The 22,726-nt window shown below is 44.0% G+C and overlaps 1 protein-coding gene across 9 annotated transcripts in view; it reads left to right on the top strand.

The window, feature by feature from the left end:
* The first annotated feature begins 10,311 nt into the window (after positions 1–10,311).
* Positions 10,312–22,726, top strand: part of ELAVL2 (ELAV like RNA binding protein 2) — an 86,804-nt gene continuing 74,389 nt past the window's right edge. For 4 of the 9 annotated variants that reach the window (XM_088054451.1, XM_005530754.2, XM_088054452.1 and 1 more), the window contains exon 1: positions 10,359–10,432. The gene's annotated coding sequence lies outside the window, so the exon portion shown is untranslated. Of the gene's footprint in view, positions 10,433–22,726 lie in introns of all 9 variants that reach the window. The other 5 variants (XM_088054456.1, XM_088054455.1, XM_088054450.1 and 2 more) reach the window with 2 other exon arrangements.

Here is a 22,726-nt window from a genome sequence, read left to right as displayed (position 1 = left end):
ATCTTGCTGGTAAGTCTCTCTATTCTGAAAAGATCATTTTGTGTTCAGCACTTAAACAAATGCTTATTACTATTCTGCTTGCAGAAGTCTGCAGTTTCCATTCATTGTGTTGCATCTTCCAAAACATGGAGAGAAATCTATCTTGACCCTAAAAGTTATACTCCAGTTAGTCCTTATTTTATAGACCCACTCATTTGGTACTATCTGTAGGTATTCTCTAGATATATTTTTGTATACCCTTTTTTACAGTAATTTAACTAACACTGTGCTTCCTTTAAATCCCATGAGAATGCAATGCAAGCTGACAACAAACATTTGAAAATAAATGTATTCTACTTTCTCTGCCTTTCATGGCATGCTGATTGTAGAAGAAAATAGGATTTGCCCAAAACTGCATTCTTCAAAGATCTTTGTTTCTTAGTGTCTTAATTTTGGGGGCTTCTTTTGAACAAAGAAGCAGAAATAAGACTTGTTATTCTCTCTTTTTCCTGAGCCTCTGCTAAAATGATAACAACAACAAAAAATATGTAGCACCTTTATGCCTGTTCTGCAGGACATTTATTTATTTCCTAAGGACCAAATACACAGAACTTTCAGGAGAGTGAATGTCCATGACATCATCAGAATTATTTGCTGCCATTTTGTGACATATTTTGTTCCACTAAGTCTTAGGACAGTGCAGTACATTACTATTAGTTTGAATAACCTTTCAGATATTTACAGCTACATGATCATTTACGATTTGGATTTGCTGATGACTCATCTCCACCAGAATCAAAGTAGTACAGGGCTATGCATAGTACTGCTTATGTAAAAACTGAGTTGTATCAGCAAAAGAAACAAAACCTACAGCATTTAAAGACGAGATAATTAGGACAGCACCAGTAAAAGACCATTGTGTCATCCATAAGTGAGTAATTCTGACTTAAAAAAAGAATAAAAAGTAGTTATTTTGATAATTTTAAGCTTGATAGTTCAAAGAAATATCTTGATGTAAATAACATAAGAGGAGTCCTTCTTAAAAGTGAGATTTTCAAAAAGTGAGATAATTGCAAGAAATAACTGGCAAAATCTATTTCTACATCTTTGGAATATTAAACCGCTTCTTTATTTAAAAAAATGTAACGTAATGTATAAATGTAAAGGAAAAGTATGAAGAACTGTGTAAAGTTACATGGCAGGCGTGGAGTACACATAAAACAGAGGTAACTGCCTTTAACATATTGCTATGAAAAAAGCATTTTTAATATCCCTTCTCAAGAGCGTGCTGACATTTGTTCACTAGCCATGTTTGAGCAGTCATAGCAGGTGTGTGTTGTAAAAAGATGAACTTTATTTGGAGAAAGAGGGAGGTAAACTAGTTTCATACACTTTCTGAGATCCTGCCCTTATATGTCAGTGCAGAACACCATGTGCACCTTTACTGAATCATTATTGTCATCTGGAGTCATATTATCTTAATTGAATGAAACAAAAAAATGAAGTAGATACTTAAAATTATGTGGAATATATTTAAATACTTGCTTTACAAGGTCAAAAAAATTCCATCTACTACCTATGAGGTCTGATTATCTAAAAATTGTCTAATTACATTATTTTACAAACACTTTGGAATTTACAAGGACTTTTTCAGTAAAATAGTGGTAGCAACAGTGACTATATTGCTTCACTGTGCTGTCAGTAGGAAATATACTGGCGTACTTAAAAAGCTATCTTTGAGTAATACATGCTTTCCTCAACAAATGAAAGTAGGCATAGGCTCTTGAAAAAAAAGTAAAATCCATCTTTTAAGTCAATATTCCTGTAGCTTTAATACCATGAGAGGATATGCTCATTACAATTACTTTATTACCTTACATCTTTTTCTTGGAGAAACTTATTGTTATGGCGGAAATCTAATCTAACTGAATTGACAGTATTTGGGATGATTCACTGGAGAACTTAAAAAGAACTTGTTATTTTGGGATAAAAAGCAGCATTAAAAATATTGATTGCATTCTTGCTTTTCATTGTCTCTTACACAAGGTTATTTCTCCTCACATTTACACAGTGTTTTGCTGGCAAGAGTATCAATCACTTCAGGCTCTGTTTACGTATTCTTAACAAATTAGAAGGCACAAGGGCAAATTGTTATAGTTGAGTTCTCTAGTTTGTGAGTTTTATCAAAATGACCTGCCTTCTTGTGAACTCTGAAATGCAAGTGTTTTTCTGATTCAGGGACAGACACTTGTCAGTAATTTGCATGTGCTAAAACTGCACTTAGTGGCCCTCAGCTGCTGAACAGCTTTGACCTTATCTACAGGTGCCTTAAGCTCTCTCACATCACACTCTGGTTTTGCTCTCTGCCACATCATTAGAAAAGCCCCCAGATCTCAGGGACAAGCAAAAGGGTGTATCTAACAAAGTACATATGCCAAAGGTGCTTCCCTTCTCCCCTGATTCTGCCTTACCTCTTGGCACTGAGAAAGTTTACTGTCTTAATATTTGAAATAAATCACTCATTTTCTGGATCCTTGCTACTCCTTTCTTGCTAGCTCCTGCTATCAGATATGTTTAAATGACAGGCTAAGGCCAAATATATGTGGTTAGACTGTCAGAGGATAGAAGTAGTCTCGCCTCTCTGCCCTCCATTTAACAAATCAGAGTGGTAAATCCTTACATTTCTCTTCAGGTTTCTCTTGGCTTAAGAACCTTGTCTTTCATTAAGAAATAGTTACTTAATTAATAAGTTGTCTTAATTTATTATTCAAAGAAGATGGAAAAGTAGCCTTAGTGGCCAAAATTAGGTAACTTAATGGCTTACAAGCCTATACAGTTACTCTGGTTCTTCAAGAACCAATCACAATGAATTAAGCACATGTAGGAAACCCTTATTTAGAAAATAATGCTCTGTGACCTTAGGTTATATGCTCCAATTATACTCCTTTTAATTGCATTGTCTTATAAGCTTTCTTAAAAAAACACAGATAAAATGTAAGCTGAATTCAGTCTAAAGTATTTCTGCTGGAAAAAAGTGGAGCTGTAATATTTTAATCTGCTGCCATTAATCAAACTAAAAACACAGTTTGAAACAGTTTTCTTTTTTTTCTCCTATAGAATATATTAGTGTTTGTACCATGGCTCATATTTTTTCAAGTGAATAATTCCAAAGGTCATTATAGATTCTTTTCACAGCAGCAATTAATTTTTTTTAGCTGTGCTCACAAACACATGCTTGTATTGCCTGCTACAGAATTGAGCTTGTGTGCTTTCATGTGAGCTTGACTGTTGTGTATTAAAAATGACAGTGCAGTTCCTTCTCCCGCAGAGGAGATGGGGAATTGAAAATAAGCTGCTGCAGTTTCAAAGTGAAAGTGTTTTGTCCTTTGTAAAGAACTTGACAGCCAAATGGATGGTTTGCTCTGGGACTCAAAGATATGTCACAACAGTGAAACAGACAAGGAACCCCCACCCCAGTTCAGGTACTGCTGGAACAGCAATTTGGGATGGGGATTTTTTAAGGTGTTTTTATTAAAGCAGCATCAAGTAAAATAAACCTATTTCTCTTTGCCGAAAATATCCTAATGACAGTTTACTTCACTGGATTATCAGCAACGTGCTGGCTGCTGTGCCACCTGAATTTCAATTGCTTAATTTACAGCACAGATAAAAGAGAATAGAGCTTGATCTCTGCTGCTTTCTACACTGGCCTGTTCTTATCAAGCATGAAGTTTGGTGCATTGCAAAGCTATTCAGGTCATTATCTCTTGAGGACCTCTTGAGCCATCTCTATCTCTGCAGTGTGCTGATAAGACAGCTGTTTCTGTAGCTGCAGTGTCTCTCTGGGCCTCGGTCTTCTTTCCCTACAAACTACAGCTTTGTCACTGTGCCCTGATGCTGTCAGTTTCTCTGTTGTGCAGTAATTTGATCCAAGCACAAAAGAGGTTGATGGCAGCAACTGACTGGCAGGTGACATGGGTCTTATTTTACAATTAGATGTGCATTTCACACCACTGGAAATACAAATCCTCAATAAAAGAAACTACCTCAGCTGTAGTGCAGCAGCAATCTGCCTTTTCCTGGTCACAGTCAGAAACAAGTAAATATATAACAGTTTAGATAAATAGACAACTTCTTCTGGGTATTTTTTCCAGATGAAGGTTGCAGTTTTCTATAGAAAATCTGTGGAGCTGTAGTTACCTTTTGTGGAGATACCTTTTTAGTTTCAATCAAAATAAAAAAGTGAAACACCCCCCCCCCCCCTTTCCTGGACCTGCCTAAATGCTAAGCTCTTTTTGACAATAGTTTTTATGAACATTCAGACATTGCTGTGTAATAGAATAGAAAATTATATAGTAGTCTCAGCTGCAGTGTCAATACTGTAGTTTTGTATAATGTCTGTATCTTATGACAGGAGAGAGGCTCAAAGAAGTAGGTAAAACAATCCTACACCCATACTGAAGGCCATGATGTTTTGTCCCAGGAAGCGTGTGTCTCAAGACTTGGTCTGAAACCCTCATGCCTGTCACCGTTTGTTTGTGAAAGTAATGGGAACAAGCCTAAGTTACCCCTAGGAAAAGAGCCCGCAGAGTCCCGGGGGTGCAGTAACACACACACACACCCCCATCCGTATGACGGCATCCGAGCATCACGAAGTCAAGAACCATTTCTCCGAAGTGCTCGAGAGGGAGTGCCAAGCCCACACGGGTATGGAAGTGTTTCCTGAGGGTAGGGAGGGGGGACATTCCCCTTCCTCGGGAGCGGCCCTTCCGCAGCCGCGGCGGGGCCGCGCCGCTGTCCGTGGTGCTGAGGACGTGGCCGCGCCTTCGCTCCCATGACAGCCCCTCCCGTGGGCAGCAGGCGCCTCCTCGCTGGCTTTCTTTCTTATTTTCTCACTTTAATTAATATATATATATATATATAAACCCCCTCTGTGATAGCTGGTAAGCCTTTTTCTTCCAGCGCAATTTGCTGCTTTTACTGATAATCCCTGACCACTCAGTCCCGGCCAGGGGATTCAATAGCACTCCTGAACAACCAGTGCTCTTCCCTCCTGCTACAGCCTTCCATGTCCAACGCCTGTTTAATAACCCACACGCGTTTTAGCTAAAGGCTATGTCCAGACAGCCAGCCACCACTAATCATAAAGATGTCTTTTCAGACATGTTACCTAAGCAAAGAGGAACCTCACAGGAAAGTGTTTCTCCTGGGAGAACGGAAAATTTAGCTTTCCTTCTTCTGCCATTGCTGGAATCAAGGGCCTCTGAATACACATCAGAGATGAGAAAGGCCAATGACAAGGCTACTTGCTAAAACAGCTATTTTCTGCCTAATTTCACTTTAGCTCTGTGTATTGACAAACATGACAGATGTGAGTACATTATTGATAGAGATATTAAGCCTCAAAAGAAAATGCATAAATTCTGGATTTTGTCTCTAAAAGCTGGTCACTAATTATAGCTGGAAGATTGCTCCTTTTGGGCAGGGAGTGTTTGGGGGGAAGATGGAATCAGGAGTCCTGAATATCAGACCTGACAGGGAAGCTGCTGAAAGCAGAGTCCTTTAATTTCCTGAAAGTTCAGAAAGACGCTCTTCTGCTTTCTAACAGCATACATTTTGTATTTTGGCATTCACTTTAAACAAACTATCTTTAGTTCTTAAAACACCGTTTTAAAATTGTGGTGGAGGGGCAGGGGGGAGGAGGGAAGGGTCTGACATGTTTGGGGGTATTGAGTGAATGCATCAGACTGCTTAAGAAATCTTCTAAATATTTTTTTTATTATTATTTTCTTCCTTTCTCTCTTTATACATTGACAATATTCTCCTAAGGAACACTTTTTTTTGCTTAAACACATGAAGCGAGAAGGTAATAAGCAACTAAATCTAGTAATGCCGAAAACAGAAAGATTGTGCAGATTTTTTTATAAATGTTTTATACTTGGTAGGACAAACAGTACTTTTAGTACTTAATTTCAGAGATACAGATATAAATATATATAAAACTTGCTGATAAATGCTCCTACAGAATAAAGAACATGAGCAGATTAATTTTGATATCATTAGGAGACTTTCAGAAACAGTTTTGCTGTATCAAAGGGTAAAATTTGCCATAATTAAACAAGTCTGAGCCTCAGATATAAGCCAAAAAAGTGTAGACTTTTCTGAATACTTATACTGCTAAGAGCACAATTTATACATACATCCACAAACTGTGTGTGGATAGACATCACTTCATGTAGGACTTTTGTATGAACAGCTTTCAGAAAGTAACCACCCCCATCCCCTTCTTTATTCAGTTCTTGGAGCCAGTAGTTTGGTACTTTTTTCACCAGAGAGTTATTCACCTTTTTGGAATGCTGCTGATTCAAAATGTTGATGATACATTGTTAATGATCAGATTGTGTATTCTAGAAAATCAGCGGATGCATTAAGCATAGAACTAATTATGTTAAATGCAAAATCAGTCCCTGTATAACTCTCAGTTGTTGTCACAGTGGTAGGATAGGGAGATCATAAGAAAAAGATGATACACAATTCATTGTATTAAAAATTTTTAAACACACAGGGACAGTCTCATTGAAATGCTATGTCTCTATTTGAAATCACACGCCTCTATTTTTGTCCCTTGCTACACACAAATGCCAGAATAGTCTAAATAAGCATTTGCTTTCTGCGGGGTCTAAGTGCTTTGCTATTGGAAATACATGACACACACTTATGTTATACAAGACAGACAAAAAGCCACATCCAGGAAGCACTTCTGATTCTGAAAATAAATGTACAAGTGCAGTGAAGGTCAAAGACTATACAGAGTAAAAGGCATGCTTCAGAATACCACGCAGGATTGTTTCTTCTGTACATCACCTCTTTTCTTTGCAAAGATTTGTTTGTTCTGAAAGACAGGGATTGACTACATCATGAATAAAACAAATCTTCCTTCTTCCTTCTCCTTTCTTTTTTCCTCTTTCCTTTCTCCCTTTCCCTTTCCCTTTCCCTTTCCCTTCCCTCAGAATATTTATTAGAAGTATTATTAACATATCATTATTTAACATTCGTTAATATATCCACTCCCAGAAGGACACATGGTAAAGAGCAGTCCCTGGCCGGTAATAACAAACTTGGCACACATGCGGACAGAACTGGGCAGAGTGGGGGCCAATTTTAATTTTAATAAATTAAAAAAGAACAACCAAACTAAAAAAGCCAAACAAAAACAAACGGGCAAATAACACAAAAACAAAAAAAAAAAGAAAAAAAAAGAAAAAAGAAAAAAAAAAAAAGAGGCTGCTTTCTCGGCAGCACTTCTTGCGAAGGAATGGTGGCACCGCCAGCGGGCCGCCCCAGGCGTGCTGTGATGCCCCGCCCCGCTCCCACGTGGCTGACCGAGTGGGCAGTAGCGGCCGCGGCGCCGCGGATCTGCCCGTGTTCCCGGGGCAGCGCCCGGTGCCTGGAGGGCGGCGCCGGGGGCGCTGCGGAGCGGCCGCCCACCTCCCCCCCCCTCCCCCCCCTCCCGCGCCGGGCCCCCCCGCCCGCGCGGAGGCGGGCCCGCAGGGCGCAACGCACGCTGAAGCGCGGCGCCATGGGCCCTGCCGAGTGGCGGGCCGCGCGGCCAATGGGCGGTCGCCGCCTCGCCGGGGGCGGGGCGAGTGGGAGGTGGGCGGGCCAATGTGGGCGCGCGGCGCCGCCAGCAGCCTGCGATGCGCCGGGGTGCGGAGACGCTGCCCCGCGTGGCGCCGGGGGAGGCGGGGGGCGGGGGCCGCGCGGGGGGCGAGCGCGGACGGACGGACGAACGCGGGGCGGGACGCGGCCGCTTCTGGGCGGACACACGCCTCTCGCCGCGCCCCCGCGGCCGCGCCGCCGGGCGCGGCACGCACACGCACGCACCTCGGCGCGGCGGCGGGCAGGAGCCGGGCGGCGGGGCTGCTATAAATCTGCGGAGCGGTCCGCCTCCCTGCGAGGCACGGCGCGGCACCGCATCGCACGGCGTCGTGTCCCCCCCAGCCCCCTCCCCCGCCCCGACCCCCCGCGCACTCTGCGATGCTGCAGTTGGCTCGGGTGGCGAGCCGCTAGGAAGTGACCAGCAGGGAGAGGAAGGGAGAGAGAGAGAGAGAGCGCGTCTTTAAAATCGCCCTTCCATCCTTCTTTTCTTTGTTCCTTCATTTCTCCCTCCCCTCTTTTTGTTCCATTGGGTTGCGAAAGGAGGCTCGTCCTGTCACTCTCTCCCTTTTGAGTTCTCCCGTTATCATTTTTTAATTTTCCAATTTTTTTTAATTTTTGATTTTTTCCCCCTAGTGTCGGACTGTTGGGGGTGGGGGAGGGAAAAGATTTTTTTGGTTTTGTTTTGTTTTTTATTTGCTTCCTTCTATAACTGTCAGCAGTTTAGCTCTTGTCTTTGAGAGAACTATCCATCTGGCTCTTGTTCCTTTATCGGGAGAACTGCACCGATACTTTTTTTTTTTTTTTTTTTTTTTTTTTTTTTTTTTTTGTAAGCCGAGGAGAGGAAGGTAAGTTATGGCTCGATTCTTTCTGTTACTGTACGTATACGATAGGTTCCACACGACCGATCCCAGAGGTGCATGCCTTGTGCAAATATGCTGATCACCTGTGCTTGCTCCGTACTGACACGGTTCGTGCCGACGGCGCTGAGTGAGGCAGTGGCGCGGCTATGGCAGCGTGCCCACGGAGCTGAGTTGCTGGAAGTGTTTGCAGCGTCGGGAGGGCAGCCGCTGAACCTGGGGGACCGCACCGCGCCCACGCAGGACGGCGTGTCCACCCCTACCTGGGCTGGCCCGGCCGCAAAGTTCCCAGCGTGACCGCGCCCGCCCAGCTCCGGATACGTCTCCTTGCGGGGAGTATCCGAGGGGACGGACCTGCACCGCGCGGGTGAAGGGAGACGGTATTACTTTGAGGAGATCAACTCGTATTTCTAGATTAGCCGGGATAAGGCTCTCCGCGCCTAATTGCATTAGCCGCACGGCGTTTTGTGGCTTCCTGCGGGGCTGGGAGACGACTGCGTGCCGCGGCGCACAAAGACGCGGTCGGCCTTATTGTCAGCGGGTGCGGAGGGCGGGCGGCGGGGTGAGGAGAGCCGCTGAGCTTTCCCGGAGAAGAAGTCTGCTGCCGTCGGGCGGGGCGGACCCGTGTCTTTTCGTGGCGATGAATAACCCGCCGCGGGGGGGGGGGGCGCGTCCCTTTGTTCGGGGCGTCGGGGCACTGCGCGACGGTGCATGGGTAGCGTGGGCGGGGCGGCCCCGGTCTCTGTCCGTGGTCCTACCGGGGCGGCGGGGGACGCGGACAGCGGTCACCGGTGTGCGCGGGGAAAGTTTGCGTCCGGCTACCGCAGCAGGGATCACTGCGGGGCTCCGGGCAAAGGGACGGACGGGGTGTCCCGTCCTCGGGCGCGTCTCCCCTCCTTTCGCCCTCCGTCCCCGCAGCGGTGGGAGGGTCTGGGCAGGAGGAAGAGGCGGCGGTGATAAACGCTGGCGCTGCAGCTTGTGCTACCGGCAAAGACCGGCCCCGAGCACTGCCATTGTTGTTTATTTTATGCTGCTGCCAGCACGTTACACCGTACCCATCTATATCAAGTACGGAAATAACTAATGTGATATCTATATGAGCGAGACAAATGGATAGTTAAATCTCAGGTCTTTTCTAAGGACTGGCGGTGTATTTTGACTAGTTGGAGCGCTGGGAGGGCGGGGGACACACCAAACCATGCACTCCCGCGGGGACGAGACCCTGTCCCCGCCACAAATGACACACATCCCTCTGGGCGCTCGCTGGAGCGCTCCCCGCGCGGAACGAGCCGCCCCGCAGGAGCGCAGCCGCGGGGCTCGGCAGCCGAACCTTGCGGGGGGCGAGGACGGGTCCCCTCGCTGTCGGACGCCTCTCGGAAACGGGACGGCGCTCCGGGAGCGGTTATGCTCGTCGCCGGTCACGGAGCGCTCGCTGCTGCTGCGCCCCTTCGGGCGGGCGGCTTGCGGGGGGGGGTCGTCCGCCCCGCCGAGCCATTTTCAGGAGAGGAGGCAGCGTGAAGCCTCTGGGGCTCGACATTACACAGGCAGGGAAAGACGGCCAGTCAGGGACCCTTAGGGAGATAAGCAAGCATTGTGGGTGTCCTGCCTCTGACCCCACTGGGGACGGGCAGGGCAAGCTCCCGCCCCATCCTTATCTGCAGACTCCGCGGCCATGCTCTGCTCGCCGTCCGAAGGTGCTCGGCGGCAGTCTCGGAGAAGGGCCCGCCCGGCCTTGGCTCCGCCAAGTGTCCGCATTGCCCGGGGGCGCGGCCCCGCGGGCGCGGGGCTTATTGAGTGGCCGCCGGCAGCGTCACTCAGGCGGTGGCCGCGGGGGCGGGCTGTGGGGGCCTTTATCTGCCCGTCACCGAGCCAGTCTGCTCTGTTGGAGCCAGGGCGAGTGCGGGACGGTGGGATAGTAGGAGCACCAAAGCCATCAGGTGAGGAGGCTGCGGGGCGCACTGCGCCGCTCTTTTGGGTAGAAGACACCTTTCCTCCGCTCCGGAGTCGGACGGCAGCAGCGCGCTCCGGGAAACTCGCTGGTCTTGCAGGACAGCGAGTAGACGGACTGCCGGTCCCGGGCTGCTTAAAGAAGAGCGGGTCGAAGGGCTGGGGACGGAGACAGGGCTTACGGGGAGCCATGCTGTCTTGGCAGAGGCTTGGTGGGACGTCGCATTCGCCCCTGAGCGGGAGTGGAGGAGAGCTGGAGCCGGAGCGGGACTGTAGCCCGCGCGGGGAGCACGGCGGGAAGGCGGGGCGGGCTGCGCTAGGGGCCGCCGGCGCACGGCCAGGGCCGTGGTTTTACCCGAGCAAAGGGTAAAGGTAAATCAAGGCGTGTGCGGAAACCTTCACCGTCCCCTAGTACTGTCAGTGACCGGCGGCTTTCCCTCGGTACCGGCTTGTTGCGGTCTGGATTCCAAACTCCAAGGTACCGGTGGTGTTAAAGAGGGGTTTCTTGACAGTTGCTGACAGTGGGTTTTTCTTTCTGCGAGCGGTTAGTTCATCCCCTTCTCAGTCTCGTTCTAGATGACTTTAATCGCTTTTTGTTTAACCTTAGGGCTTTTCTGGCCGTTTCCTTCGCCCCACTCCCCCCTTTTTAGTGTGGTTAAACACTTGTCCTCCAGACAAAACACTGTTCGATAAACCCTCTGTTTAATTCGCAGCATCTCTCTGAATGACTGTCACCCCACCTATTTCTCTAGTGTGGCCACTCGAGCGTCGCTGCCATTCTCCCCGCAAGCTGCACCTTCCTTTCCGTCCTGTTCGCGCCTGAGTTTGCTCTAACCGGAGCGCTTTTGCCCACCGTAGTGCATCTGCCGCCTTCTGAGCGTGCCCTCCGGCCCGGCGGAGCCGTGGGGCAGCGCAGGGCCGCGGGTGGAAGGCGCGGGGACTGTGGCTGGCTGCGGAGGGGCCGCAGGGCTGCCCGCCGCACCTGCGGGAGCCGAGCCGCGCCCGCTGGTGGGGCCGGCGCAGCTGGGGGGCCGGCGGCAGCGCCCCCTCCGATGGAACTGGCGCGGCTGCCCCGACGGCGCACGCGGTCCTGCTTGGTCCCGGCCTTCCGCCGCCCCAGGCCCCGCGGGAGGCGGTGCGGAGCGTCCCGCCCTGCGAGTGGGCTCTGCTGGGCTGGGGAGTTCCCGCCCGAGGGGAGCCGGCGTTGTTGGGGGGATGGGCGTGTGAGCGTGCGCGCTCAAACGCCTTATTTGATGCAGCCAAGGGTCGCACCGGCGCGGCGCGTCCGAGCTTGGTCATCCTGAGGGATCGTCATCCCTGCATTTTGCACGGAGCATTACCGAGGTTCGGTGTATTACCTGCCTTTTCAGATTGCCCCGTCCCGGAAAAAAGAATTCCTAATCTTGCCTTGCGTGCGTGGAGTGGATTTTGCTTCAACTGCGTAACGCTGATGGTGAGAACTCTAGGAGCAGCCAGGCAGGTCTTTCACCTCGTTATCTCCTTGATAGCGTCCGTTTAAATTCAGGTGTTACTTGCTAGGGCTAGAAAACTGAAAGCTATTGGAAAAACAGTGAGAGAAACCACGCAAAACGCACAAGAAAATTTGTTTTTATAAAACAGCATTTGATTGTAGTTCATTTAACTGAAGTCTCTGAGACTAAAAGGTGTTGCCTTATTTTTTTTAAGTTAAGAAGACATCCTTGGTTGATAAAGTTTAGTAGCTACGTAGGACTTCAGTGTATTGTGTCCTTTCAAGTGATCTTGGATAAAGTTGTGACACCTAATGAATTGTTTCAGGATATGTGTATTTTCTTGAAAAGTAGTAGGTTCCCGATTTTTTGTGCTGAAAAACTCCACGCCGTTTGAATTTGTCTTTGCTTTGATGGCCAATTTTGAATTAAACTGAGGGAGGCTGGAAGGTGTTCCTCTATCTGGGGACATTTGGTTGAGGAAGCACAGTGGTATTAGTTACAGCTTCAGTGTTCCTTTTTCAGTTCCATGAATCCTGATGTTACATTCAGGATTTTTAATCTGGTTTCTCTGACCTTTTAGAAATGTTGTATTACGAGTGATGGCTCTAGTAGTGGACTTCAAACTCATTTATAGTGATTATGTATAAATAATTTTGTTTGCAAATATAAAATTGCCAATTCTATGTACACTGTGTACAACAGAATATTACTTAATTGGAGAGAAATGTAGATACTTGAAGTTTTTTTTCTGATATATTATTGAGTGTTTGTAACTACAGACACATACCAATGACCTTGAAACTGCTAAGGAATTTTATCAGTTGTAGTCAAATCTGACCAAGCACATCTTTAATGCTCCTTTCAAAAGTCTTCTGGATTTACCCACACTGATATTTCTGCTTCGGCAATAGATTTATTTTATGTGTTTTTTTTTCTGGTGGAGTGGTTCATCTTTTCCATATGCAGTGGAGATTTTTAATTGCTTTTTTCTTTGTGGTGGATATGTCTCAAATATGCTTGTTAATATTTTCCTATTATTAGGGTAATCATACTAGTTTAATATTCCTGCAAGTAAGTTTATTGTGACTTTGCCATATTAATGTGACATTGAAGTTTTATTCTTTTTTCTGATTCCTTTTAAATGCTGTTCTAATGGGAGGGAAAGATTTACTTAATGCATTTTCAAAAATTGTGACCTACCATACTTAAGACAGAGCTAGATGATCTAGGTTAAAAGAAAAAAGACGGAAATGCTCGCAGGATATTTCTCAGGTTTCTAGATGACAATATTCAAACTGAGTTCTGTTTAAATCCTTGTAATACTGAGAATTTTTGGGAGACAAAGCTAAGCTTACTTTAGTTGGAGACTAGGTAGGAAATAGATGACATATGATCTAGTGTTCTAAAAGCCCAAGGAATAGCTCAGTTTTCTTGTGCTTCTTAAAATAAGTCAATACCCCTGCAGATGTAGACTTTGCAGTTAAAAATAGTACAAGGATGCAAGTACAAGCTCCTGTCTAGTAACAGCGATGCAGAAATGGCTGCTTTTATAGGTAAAACTCTTTGTCTTAGAACATAATCCCTCTTGGTTGTATTTGTCGCCAATGATGTTCTTCATTGCAATAAATCCAACTGTCAGCTAATGGATAAACTCAATTTGTGATGGAAATACATTTCAGTATTGCTTTAATGCCATCTTTACTTTTGCTGAAACGCTTTTCTGATAGATGCTAGTGTCTGCAGAGGACAGTGAGTGTTACCAGCTGTTGATAACATTTGAAAAGTGTGAGAGAATGTTGCTTTAGTGCATGGAGATTCCTGACAGCCCCCAAATCATTTGAAAAATCACGACACTGTCCAGCAGGATTAGCTGATGGTGTACATCTGTAGTTCCATTTCTGAAGGAAGCTGCTACATGTGTTTTTTTGATCTTGCCAGTGTAAAATCTACCCAATTTGACGCACTCGGGAGGATTAGTTATGGAGAAGCTGAAATAAGACCATTTTTAAGTTTCAGCTACTACAGCTGGTGGGCCAGATCAAGATGTTTTGTTGCCTAATCCGTATGGAAATTCTGAAAGTCATACCAAGTCTCTGGTGGCTAAATAACACTTACAGGCTTCTTGACTGATTCCCACTGAAGCTCAGACAAGCTGCCAATACTGGGCAAGAAGAATTCTTACTGCTCAGTATGAATTGTTTATTTGTGGAGTTCCCTTGCATCTAATGCTTACAGAGCTACTGAATGCAGTGCTAGGTCTGACAGAATCTTTGATGAGAGACCTAATTGCTAGTTGTTGGTCTTCAGTGTATTTGGAAGAGCATGTGTTTTGCATAGACTTCATGACATACAGCTCTGCAGTTAAGTACATCTTGGAAAGGTGGCCTCAGTGAAACACTTGGCTTTAGTAGTCAGTATTTTTATAAGGACTGCAGATTTTCAGCTTTAAAACCAAGTGAAAGAGGAAGAGCTCACAGAAGAAATCTTAAATATGCTTTCACGGAAACTTCCTTAAAAATTCTAAAGCCATGTTAAGCTTTTGAAGTAGCTTACAGTCTAAATTCAACTTGGCTGGAAAAAATATGTTGAGTTTTAAGAGCAGTAATTACATAATGCAGAAAATTGTAATGGGAAGGTCTTATTTTCATACACTTGAAAATTGTGACTTGGGAACAAGCTGAAGTTTTCCAGATGGTGATTAAACTAGTGTCATACTGTTTCCTATTCTGTCTGAGACTGGTGGTTCTCCTGTACTTAAGCAACAGGGGTTTTAATTTGTTTTGGTAGTCATAGTAAGCTTCAATGTAACGAGTGTTTGAAAAAGGCTGTGTTTTTTTGATTAAAGTTGGGATGGGAGTTAGGTGTTTAAATGTGCTGGCAGTGAGCATGCCAGCCAAGGATCAGAATGAGCATAATTTTAGGCAGTCTTGAACTTCATGTGAAACATTGGTAAAACTGAGTCTTCATTCCCTCACGCAGTCATGATATTGCTGATGGCTCAAATAGTCCAGCTGCTAATCAGAAATTGCAGAGATTCTTGGACTAGATGGAGCTGTAAGATGTTGTGAGAATGCGTAGCTTGATTTTCAGCTGCAGTTAGCAAAAAACCAGATATATCCCCGTAAGCCCGCTGTAGCTGCCCAAATGATGCAGAAACTAGAACATACTGAGGTGGTGGAACACTTGGGATCTGTTAAGGGCATAAGACACTTTACTAACTTCTTCAGGTGAGTGTGGAGTAGAGGTAGAAAGAAAGCATTATACAATGGAAAGTAACTGAATTGCTGTAACATACTGTAAAGTGTGCATATGCGGTCTTGTGAGTACATACTACCTAGCTACTGGCAAAAGAGGGAACATTTTAACATTCAAATACATTGTAAGACAGTCTACACAGATGTCGGAAAGAGTACTCAGGGTGTCCTGAAATATTCACTGTGATGTGTTGAGCAGACTTTCTGTAGGTAGGTCTGTGCTGGCTGCATTTGCTTTCAGACTGCTCTGGATGAGTTTGTTTAGCTAAGTCCTTACTCAGAGTTAGCTGAATAAGCTTTATGTATTCTTATGGAATGAAACTGCCAATTGAATGATCACTGGAGTACTGTTGTTCTTCTGTGCCTTAAATCTTGATGTCAGAAAGGAAGTTCGTAGGATTTGTTTTACAGAATGGATGAAAATAATTCTTCTTGGAAATTCAAACAAGTACTTACGGGCAAATGCCTTAGTCAGTTCCTCTTGTAAGGGTTGAGAGAAAGCGATTCAGCCATGGAAAGGGAAAGGTCGTGTAAATGAAACTTTTCTACCAGTAGTGTCCCTGCTGATTGTATTTTGCAATACTGTTATTACATGTTTTTTCAGAGGTAGAATTACTATGAGTTGTCTTTCTTGTGTTTTGTTTTTTTTAATTTTCTGTTGTTTATTATTTATACTGATGAAAATTTATGCAATATTACCTGGAGGCAGGTAGAGGAGGAATGAGGTCAGAAGATAGTTTGGATACTCTATGCCATTTCCACCTAGCTGCATTGGCATGTATGATGAGGTAGAGATTTCAGTACGTTTTGTAGGTATTTATACTGTACCTACATGCCATGAGGCATAAACATTTGAAACATCTGAAATGGGCTTCTTGAGCTGGCTTTGTCTCTAATTTCTAAATATATTTCTAGATACATACCAAACACTCACATTCATGGTACCTGAATTTTTTTAGGGAAAAATGTGATTTTGAGGGTCCTGATCTTGTAACTGTCTCTCTATATATTTGGATTTGGACAGTCAGCCTTGGCATCCAATAGGCCTGTTTCTCTGTCAGATTATGGAAAGCTTGCTGTTAACATACCTTAATGTAAATAAAATTGGCTAAGAATGTCATGGTCGTGTCTTGTTGTTACTAATGTAACTATAAAGTGCCTTCAAGCAATGGTTCCCTGGTTTAGACTTGGTGTACTGGATATCAAAATTTAAGAGTTAAATATCTAAACACCAGAAAAAGGGCAGGTGTTTGTCTGCCTGCTATTCAAACTTGGCCTTATAAACTTGCCACTTCTAGTTTTGTGGTATGTGATTTTTTGTTTCAGTACCAAAGTGGGCAACTTCTCCAAGTCTTACTTGTGATCAGCTTATTTTCTGAATGCATTCTTGAAGTTATGGTCTTATCTCTTACATAATGTGGGAGCAGCTATGCGTGGACTTGAGCAGCATCTTTGGAGAAAGGTGTGCTGAATGGTGAGATAGCTTTTTATAGTTCATGGGACCAGTGGGGGGGGAAATGTACTTGATGACCTACAGAAGTAGTTAAGGCTCCTTGCAACACTGCTCCAGGTGACCTTGTGAGAAGCCAAGTGCAAAGTAGAGAGGAGGAGGAGGAGAAGGTGGTCCGTTATATCTCTGGTCTAGCAAAGTGTGTTTCTCTTTAATAGAGGAAGGAAGATAGATGCAGGAGAGAGTAGGTATTGTGGCCATCTGTCTTGGCAGAGGAAGGTTGTTAATGGGCTATTTAGATTTCTGAAGTTGCTTTGAGCACATGCATATGTCACCATTGCACTGAAATGGGCAATATGTTGCGGGAATGATAGCATACTTACTTTGTATGTTTCCATTTTATTTTTGTAATGAAGTCTTCGTTTTGGTGCCATCCATTTTGTTTGTCCTCTTGAAATGCTGGAAAATTAATGCTGTGACCTCTGTTTTTATTTATCCATTAGCATTGCATTTAATTTAATAAAATTAAATTTTCATCAACTCAGCCCAGTTTAAAGGCAAAGCAAAATACTGGGATTTATTTAAATTTTCTATGTCTGCTATTCTTCTCTAGTGTTGATCTAGCAAGCATAACTAGAGATGAACATGCACTGGTTGCATATCACAGTTGATTTAAGAAGGGCTTTTAAATTTTTTTAATTTAAATCTTATCCTAGTACCTGCTATAATTGTAATTAAGGGTATTATTTTTACCCCTAGTAACACGTGTAGAAATCTCATCAGACATCCTGGTCTGGTTCATTTCCACCCAAATAAGCTTTATAAGCCACGCTCTGTTTCCAAAGGAGGGACAACTAAAGTCATAACTCTAAAACACCATATGCTGCTTGTAACAGAGTATGCATGTACTGCATGCATGCAGTAGAGAAGAAATTAGTGTATTAATGAGTTTGACTTTTTAATTTTTATGTGCTTGTACCTTGAGCTACAAGCCCAAATTGAGGTCCTGACATAAAACTGCTATAGCTAATCTGGCCAGAGCACCCATTCTGAAGGGAACTGGAGAAGTGCTGACAAAGTGAACTGCATAAAGTGAAGAAGACAGTAGAAGCTGCTTTTGCATTCAGATAGCTAAACTGTGAAACTTGGCATAGCAATAGCACTTGCTTTGGACAGCATCCATGGTTGAGATGTTGGTAGGCAAGATGAGAATTACAGCCTCATTAACCAACTGAGTAGCTGAATTTTTTCTGTAACAGTTGAGCAAACTGAAAGAAAATTAAATGGACGCTTGTCTTTTGCTAAAGGCTATTTTTATAAGAAAAGTGGTTCTTGTAGTGAAATTCGTCTGAACCAGTGCAGCTGAACAATATGAAACTGGCTATCATGGTGGAAATCAATGCTTTTTGTTTTTGGACATACCTCTGGTGATGAAGAGTATTTTTTCTGCTGAAATTATAACTGGGCTATAGGTTTTCTTCTTTTGTGTGGAGAAGGTTTTATGTGCAACACAGATGTTTGAGATGGTGCCTGTTTCTGCACTGAGTGATACAACAGAGGATGACCTATTCAAAGCTTTGAGCAGTCTAATCTAGTGGAAGATACTACTGCTGATGGCACAGGTGTTGGAACTAGATGATTTGAAGATTGCTTCCAACTCGGACCATCCTGTGAATCTACAGGAATTTTCTGTGCCTGTGTGGTATTGTTAGAAGCATAGAACTAGCTGTTACAAAAGGAGTAGATAATGCAGACTTCTGCTGTGGCAAAAATATAGCCTGTTTCTCTTTTGTGGATGCAGGTTTTTTTGATCTTTACAAGTACTGTGTGTTGTGTAACCAGGCGTAGTAAGGATTACTTGTTTTGAAACATTTTTAGGTGTTCTGAAATGAGGAATGTCAATGTTCCTGAAGAAATGATAAGTCAAATTGTCTGTCTTTGGAGTTAATTGCATAGAATGATTGATTGAATTCATCAGTTTTCCTGCTTGAAGCAGTGCATGGGAACAGAAAATGAGTTGATAGTTTTTGTAGAAGTTTCTTTTTTTTTTTTTAAACTTAACTGTGCAGTATCAGATTTAGCTTACACTTCTGCATATCAATCTTGACTAATCTTTGTGTGTACTGAAAGTGTCCAAGATCTAATTTTTGTGGCTGCTGGTACTACTTGATAAATCATTAAAATACTGAAAATTAATGACCATCTAATTGTAGCTGTTCTCCTGTTTTATAAATTGGGTTGACTTGCCCTTTTAAAATTTGATTTATGTATCTTTTCATGACTCGCTTGACCTAAGATGGCTGTGTTGTTTTTATCTGCATGCATCTCAAAAATTCTGACTGTTAGGCTATTAGGAAGAGCTGTAAACATGTGGTTATTCATATGTTCAGTCCAGATTAGGATAACTGTGAGTAAACTGCTATCAAATGCAGTATATGGAGGCAGGATTTCACATAGACCCACACAAAAGGATGTGAAATGGTACACTCGGGAATAGCTTGATACTGCCTGGGCAGCTTTGAACACTTGAATATGAGTGGTACATGTTTGCCATGTGTGATGTGTATGGACTAAAGAATTAGTTAATCCTCCTTAGAAAAATTATGGAAACTGTACATCAGGATTAATAAGTGGGAATAAGAGTCTCAGTTGCATGAAACATGAAAATGTTGTGGATGTAGCAAAGAGATGAGGGTACCTTTCATATCTGAATGCAATATGAATAGTTTGAGGGTTGCTCAAATTGTGCTTGTTAACCAAATTTATGAATTTGTGAAGCTAATCAGCCTCCTGATCTGTCTAAGGTATGCTTGACTCCATAATGCTGTCTGAGAGAGAACTCAGCAGGCGTGGCAGTGGTGCCAGCAGGACTAGGGGCAGAATGTCCTGAACCCTGGTGGCAGTGAGCTGGGTTTGGTCATAGAGATGGGGTGAGGGAGAGCTTTTCTTTCCCTGAGAACAGCTGGGCAGTGGGCCTAGTGTCCACAGAGATGGATGGTGCTGCTTCCCTTCTTGGAGAGTTTTCAGCCCGTACAGTTTAAAGACCTGAGCAATCTCTCCACATGGTGTGAGAGATGGTGGTGGGTGAGACTAGAGATGACCTGAAGTTCCTACTGACCCAGATGACTCATGTGTCTACCACTTCTGCTGGCAAAACAAAATGCCGCACAGAGAGCTGAGGCATGGCAGAGTTTGAATCTTACTAAAAAAAGGAAACAAGCTCAGCTGTGGTTGAACCAGAAACACCAGCGCAGTATAAAACTACTGGCTGTTCTTGAGTGCATTGTAAGGTGAAACTCAGTCATTTGCACAATTTTAACAGTTGTAACACTTGATTTCTGTGTCAGTCTTACAGAATGACATTCTTCCAGTCCTTCAGTCTTTAGGTATTTGGGATAGTAATTGGACAAATAATATTGTTAGCTACTATATGCTGCCCTTATACTTTGCACTTAGAGCGTATCATCAATCAGCACTTTTTTGACAAACATTTTCCTGAATGGTAGACCCAAATGCTTACTAATTCTTAGGACTTGTAGGACACTGTTCTTTTGAGAGAAAATAATTTAGTTGTCTTTTCCTCTGTGCAAGTTGGCTTATGGAAAGAGTAACAGTGATCTGTCTGAGCTTGTTTTCCTGGTGGGGATCAGCCTAGAGGTGCACATACTTAGATCTTAAAGTAGTCCTTAGAGCCCTATGGGAACTAAAAGTATGTACCTTTGCATGAACCACTTGAGAGCAGTGTGTCAGAAAGCTTTTGTGGAAATCCTTAAGGGTATTTCTGGGCTAAATGACAATCCTTTGACAGCACAAATGATTAGTGTGATGATATTAGTGATGACCTCTCTGTATAAGGGGTGACAGTGGCCCAGTGTGTGTGAAGTAGAAGTTATTCAAAGTTGTTGCTTGTGTAACAGTTTAAATGTGAGCTTTGCTACCTTTTGTTTGGTTTGGTTTTTTTGTTCTTGTTTCTTTTTGAAAATACTCGTTCAGATGGCATAGGGTGTTCTGGGTGCACTTCTAGGAGAACACATCTGGATTTTGGCCTTTAGACTCTTCAGGGAGGGGCGGGCTGTATGATGTCCTGTGGATCAGGGTACCTTGATGTGGGTACTATCTGTATTTGCTTGTTAGAACAGCTTTTGGTAGAGTAGGAGAGGAAACGTAGCTTAAAAGGAGATGAAAAGTGGGAAGACGTGGCTAATGAGTCAGGAGATGGAAGATGGCTATAAAGATGGAAATAAGCCTGTTCATGGAGCAGTATCAGTCTGATTTATGTTATGGTGTGTTAGACTTTAATATCCCTGTTTATCCACATGTAACATCTGCATTTCTAGCTTCCTAATTTCTGGAAGTGGCTGTGGCATTATACAGTTGAATGGTAGGTTAAAGAGAGGAGGCAAAGGACTAGGTACATACGTAGTTTTATATAAGGGGAACTTCTGTATAACAACTAAAAACTGTTAATACGTCTGAAACTACTTTTGACAATAATGCTCCTGTCACATACTTCTGCACCCAGTTATGAGCTGATAATGTGTGAAAGGCATGCATCTTTGCCAATTAACAATATGTGACTGATTGATCATAACTTGTTTGTTATCAACAGTACCTTATTGGCTATCCATTGTTCTGTGTTACATTTTACTGGGTGATCTCTGGATCAAATTGGAGGATTTGGGTGCAGGGATAGGGGTAAGGAACTCCTGACTGTGAAAGGAAGGGATAGCAGAGCAGGTGAGGATTGTAAATAGTTAAGGTATTGCTTCTGGCTCATGTATTTTAGTAATAGCTAACTGCCCTTTTTCTGTGTTTACTTCATGCTTAAAAATTATTTAATTTGAAGTATGATATAGACAATTATCTTAGACCTTGGAGGTAGGAAGGAATGGAATGTGTGTTTAAGCAATTCATGGCAGTGTCTTCTGTTGGATAAATAGTAGTGGTCATGAAAACCAGGTAACTACCTGGAGGATTGTAGAGGATTGCTAAACATGACTGAATATGAAGTTGTTCTTCAACTTCACCTTCATACTTATGTGTTCTTCCCTGCCTGCTGTCCTTTGAGTGAATTGAGTGGCCTCTAAAGGCACTGAAAAATAAGTTTCATGGAACAGTTTGGGTTGGAAGTAGACCTTTAAAGGTCACATAGTCCAACTCCCCTGCAAAGAGGAGGGGCATTTTCAGTTTACTCTGAGTCCCGTCTAATCTGACCTAGAATATTTGCAGGAATGGGGCATCTATCACCTCCATCCCTATCCATCCCTAGGTGTCAGCAGCACCATACAGCTTGGTGTTGACAATCTTGAGTTGCACTTCTAGTGCATTCTGCCTTATGATGGTTTTTTCCACGTAACAGTTTGGAGTGTCTGTGCAGTTCAAACCATAATATTGGCTGTCTTCTGTAGTCATGCTACATCTTAAACTGTATATTAAGATTAACAAGAAACTGTCCTCCTTAAATTGGTGGAATTAAGTGGATCTAAAAGTACTCATGTGAGACTGCTAGTAACTAGCCGTGGTATTGTTATCCCAGAGATTGTTACCAGTGGCACAGGCTCTAGTTGGAGGCCTGTCCCTGTCCCTAGTGGTGTCCCCCAAGGTTCAGTAGTGGGCCCAGTCTTGTTTAACTTACCCATCAATGACTTGGGTGAAGGGGCAGAGGCCTGCTCAGCAATTTCACTGACAACACAAAGCTGGGAGGAGTGGCCCATACCCCAGAGGGCTCTGCAGCCCTTCAGAAGGACCTCAACAGGCTGGAGAGATGGGCAGAGAGGAACTTTCTGAAATTCAGCAAAGGCAAAAGCAGGGTCCTGCACCCAGGGAGGAACAGCCCCAGGCACCAGCACAGGCTGGGGGTGACCTGCTGGGAAGCAGCTCTGCCCAGATAGACCTGAGGGTCATGCTGGACAACAAGCTCTTAATGAGCCAGCAGTGCCCTGGGGCCCAAGGCCAGTGACATTTGGAGTGCCTTAGGAAGAGCACTGCTAGTGGGTCAAGGGAGGTGATCCTCCCCCTTTACTCAGCCCTGGTAGTGCCACATTTGGAATGCTGAGTCCAGCTCTGGGCATCTCAGCACAAGAGAGATGTGGAGCTCCTGGAGCAGGT

Source organism: Pseudopodoces humilis, chromosome 4 (assembly GCF_049639895.1).
Source record: "Pseudopodoces humilis isolate 2021_Gansu_Grassland_sample_001 chromosome 4, ASM4963989v1, whole genome shotgun sequence".
Taxonomy (NCBI): domain Eukaryota; kingdom Metazoa; phylum Chordata; class Aves; order Passeriformes; family Paridae; genus Pseudopodoces; species Pseudopodoces humilis.
Note: the sequence above shows the minus strand (reverse complement) of the source record. Positions and strands in the feature narration are given on the sequence as shown.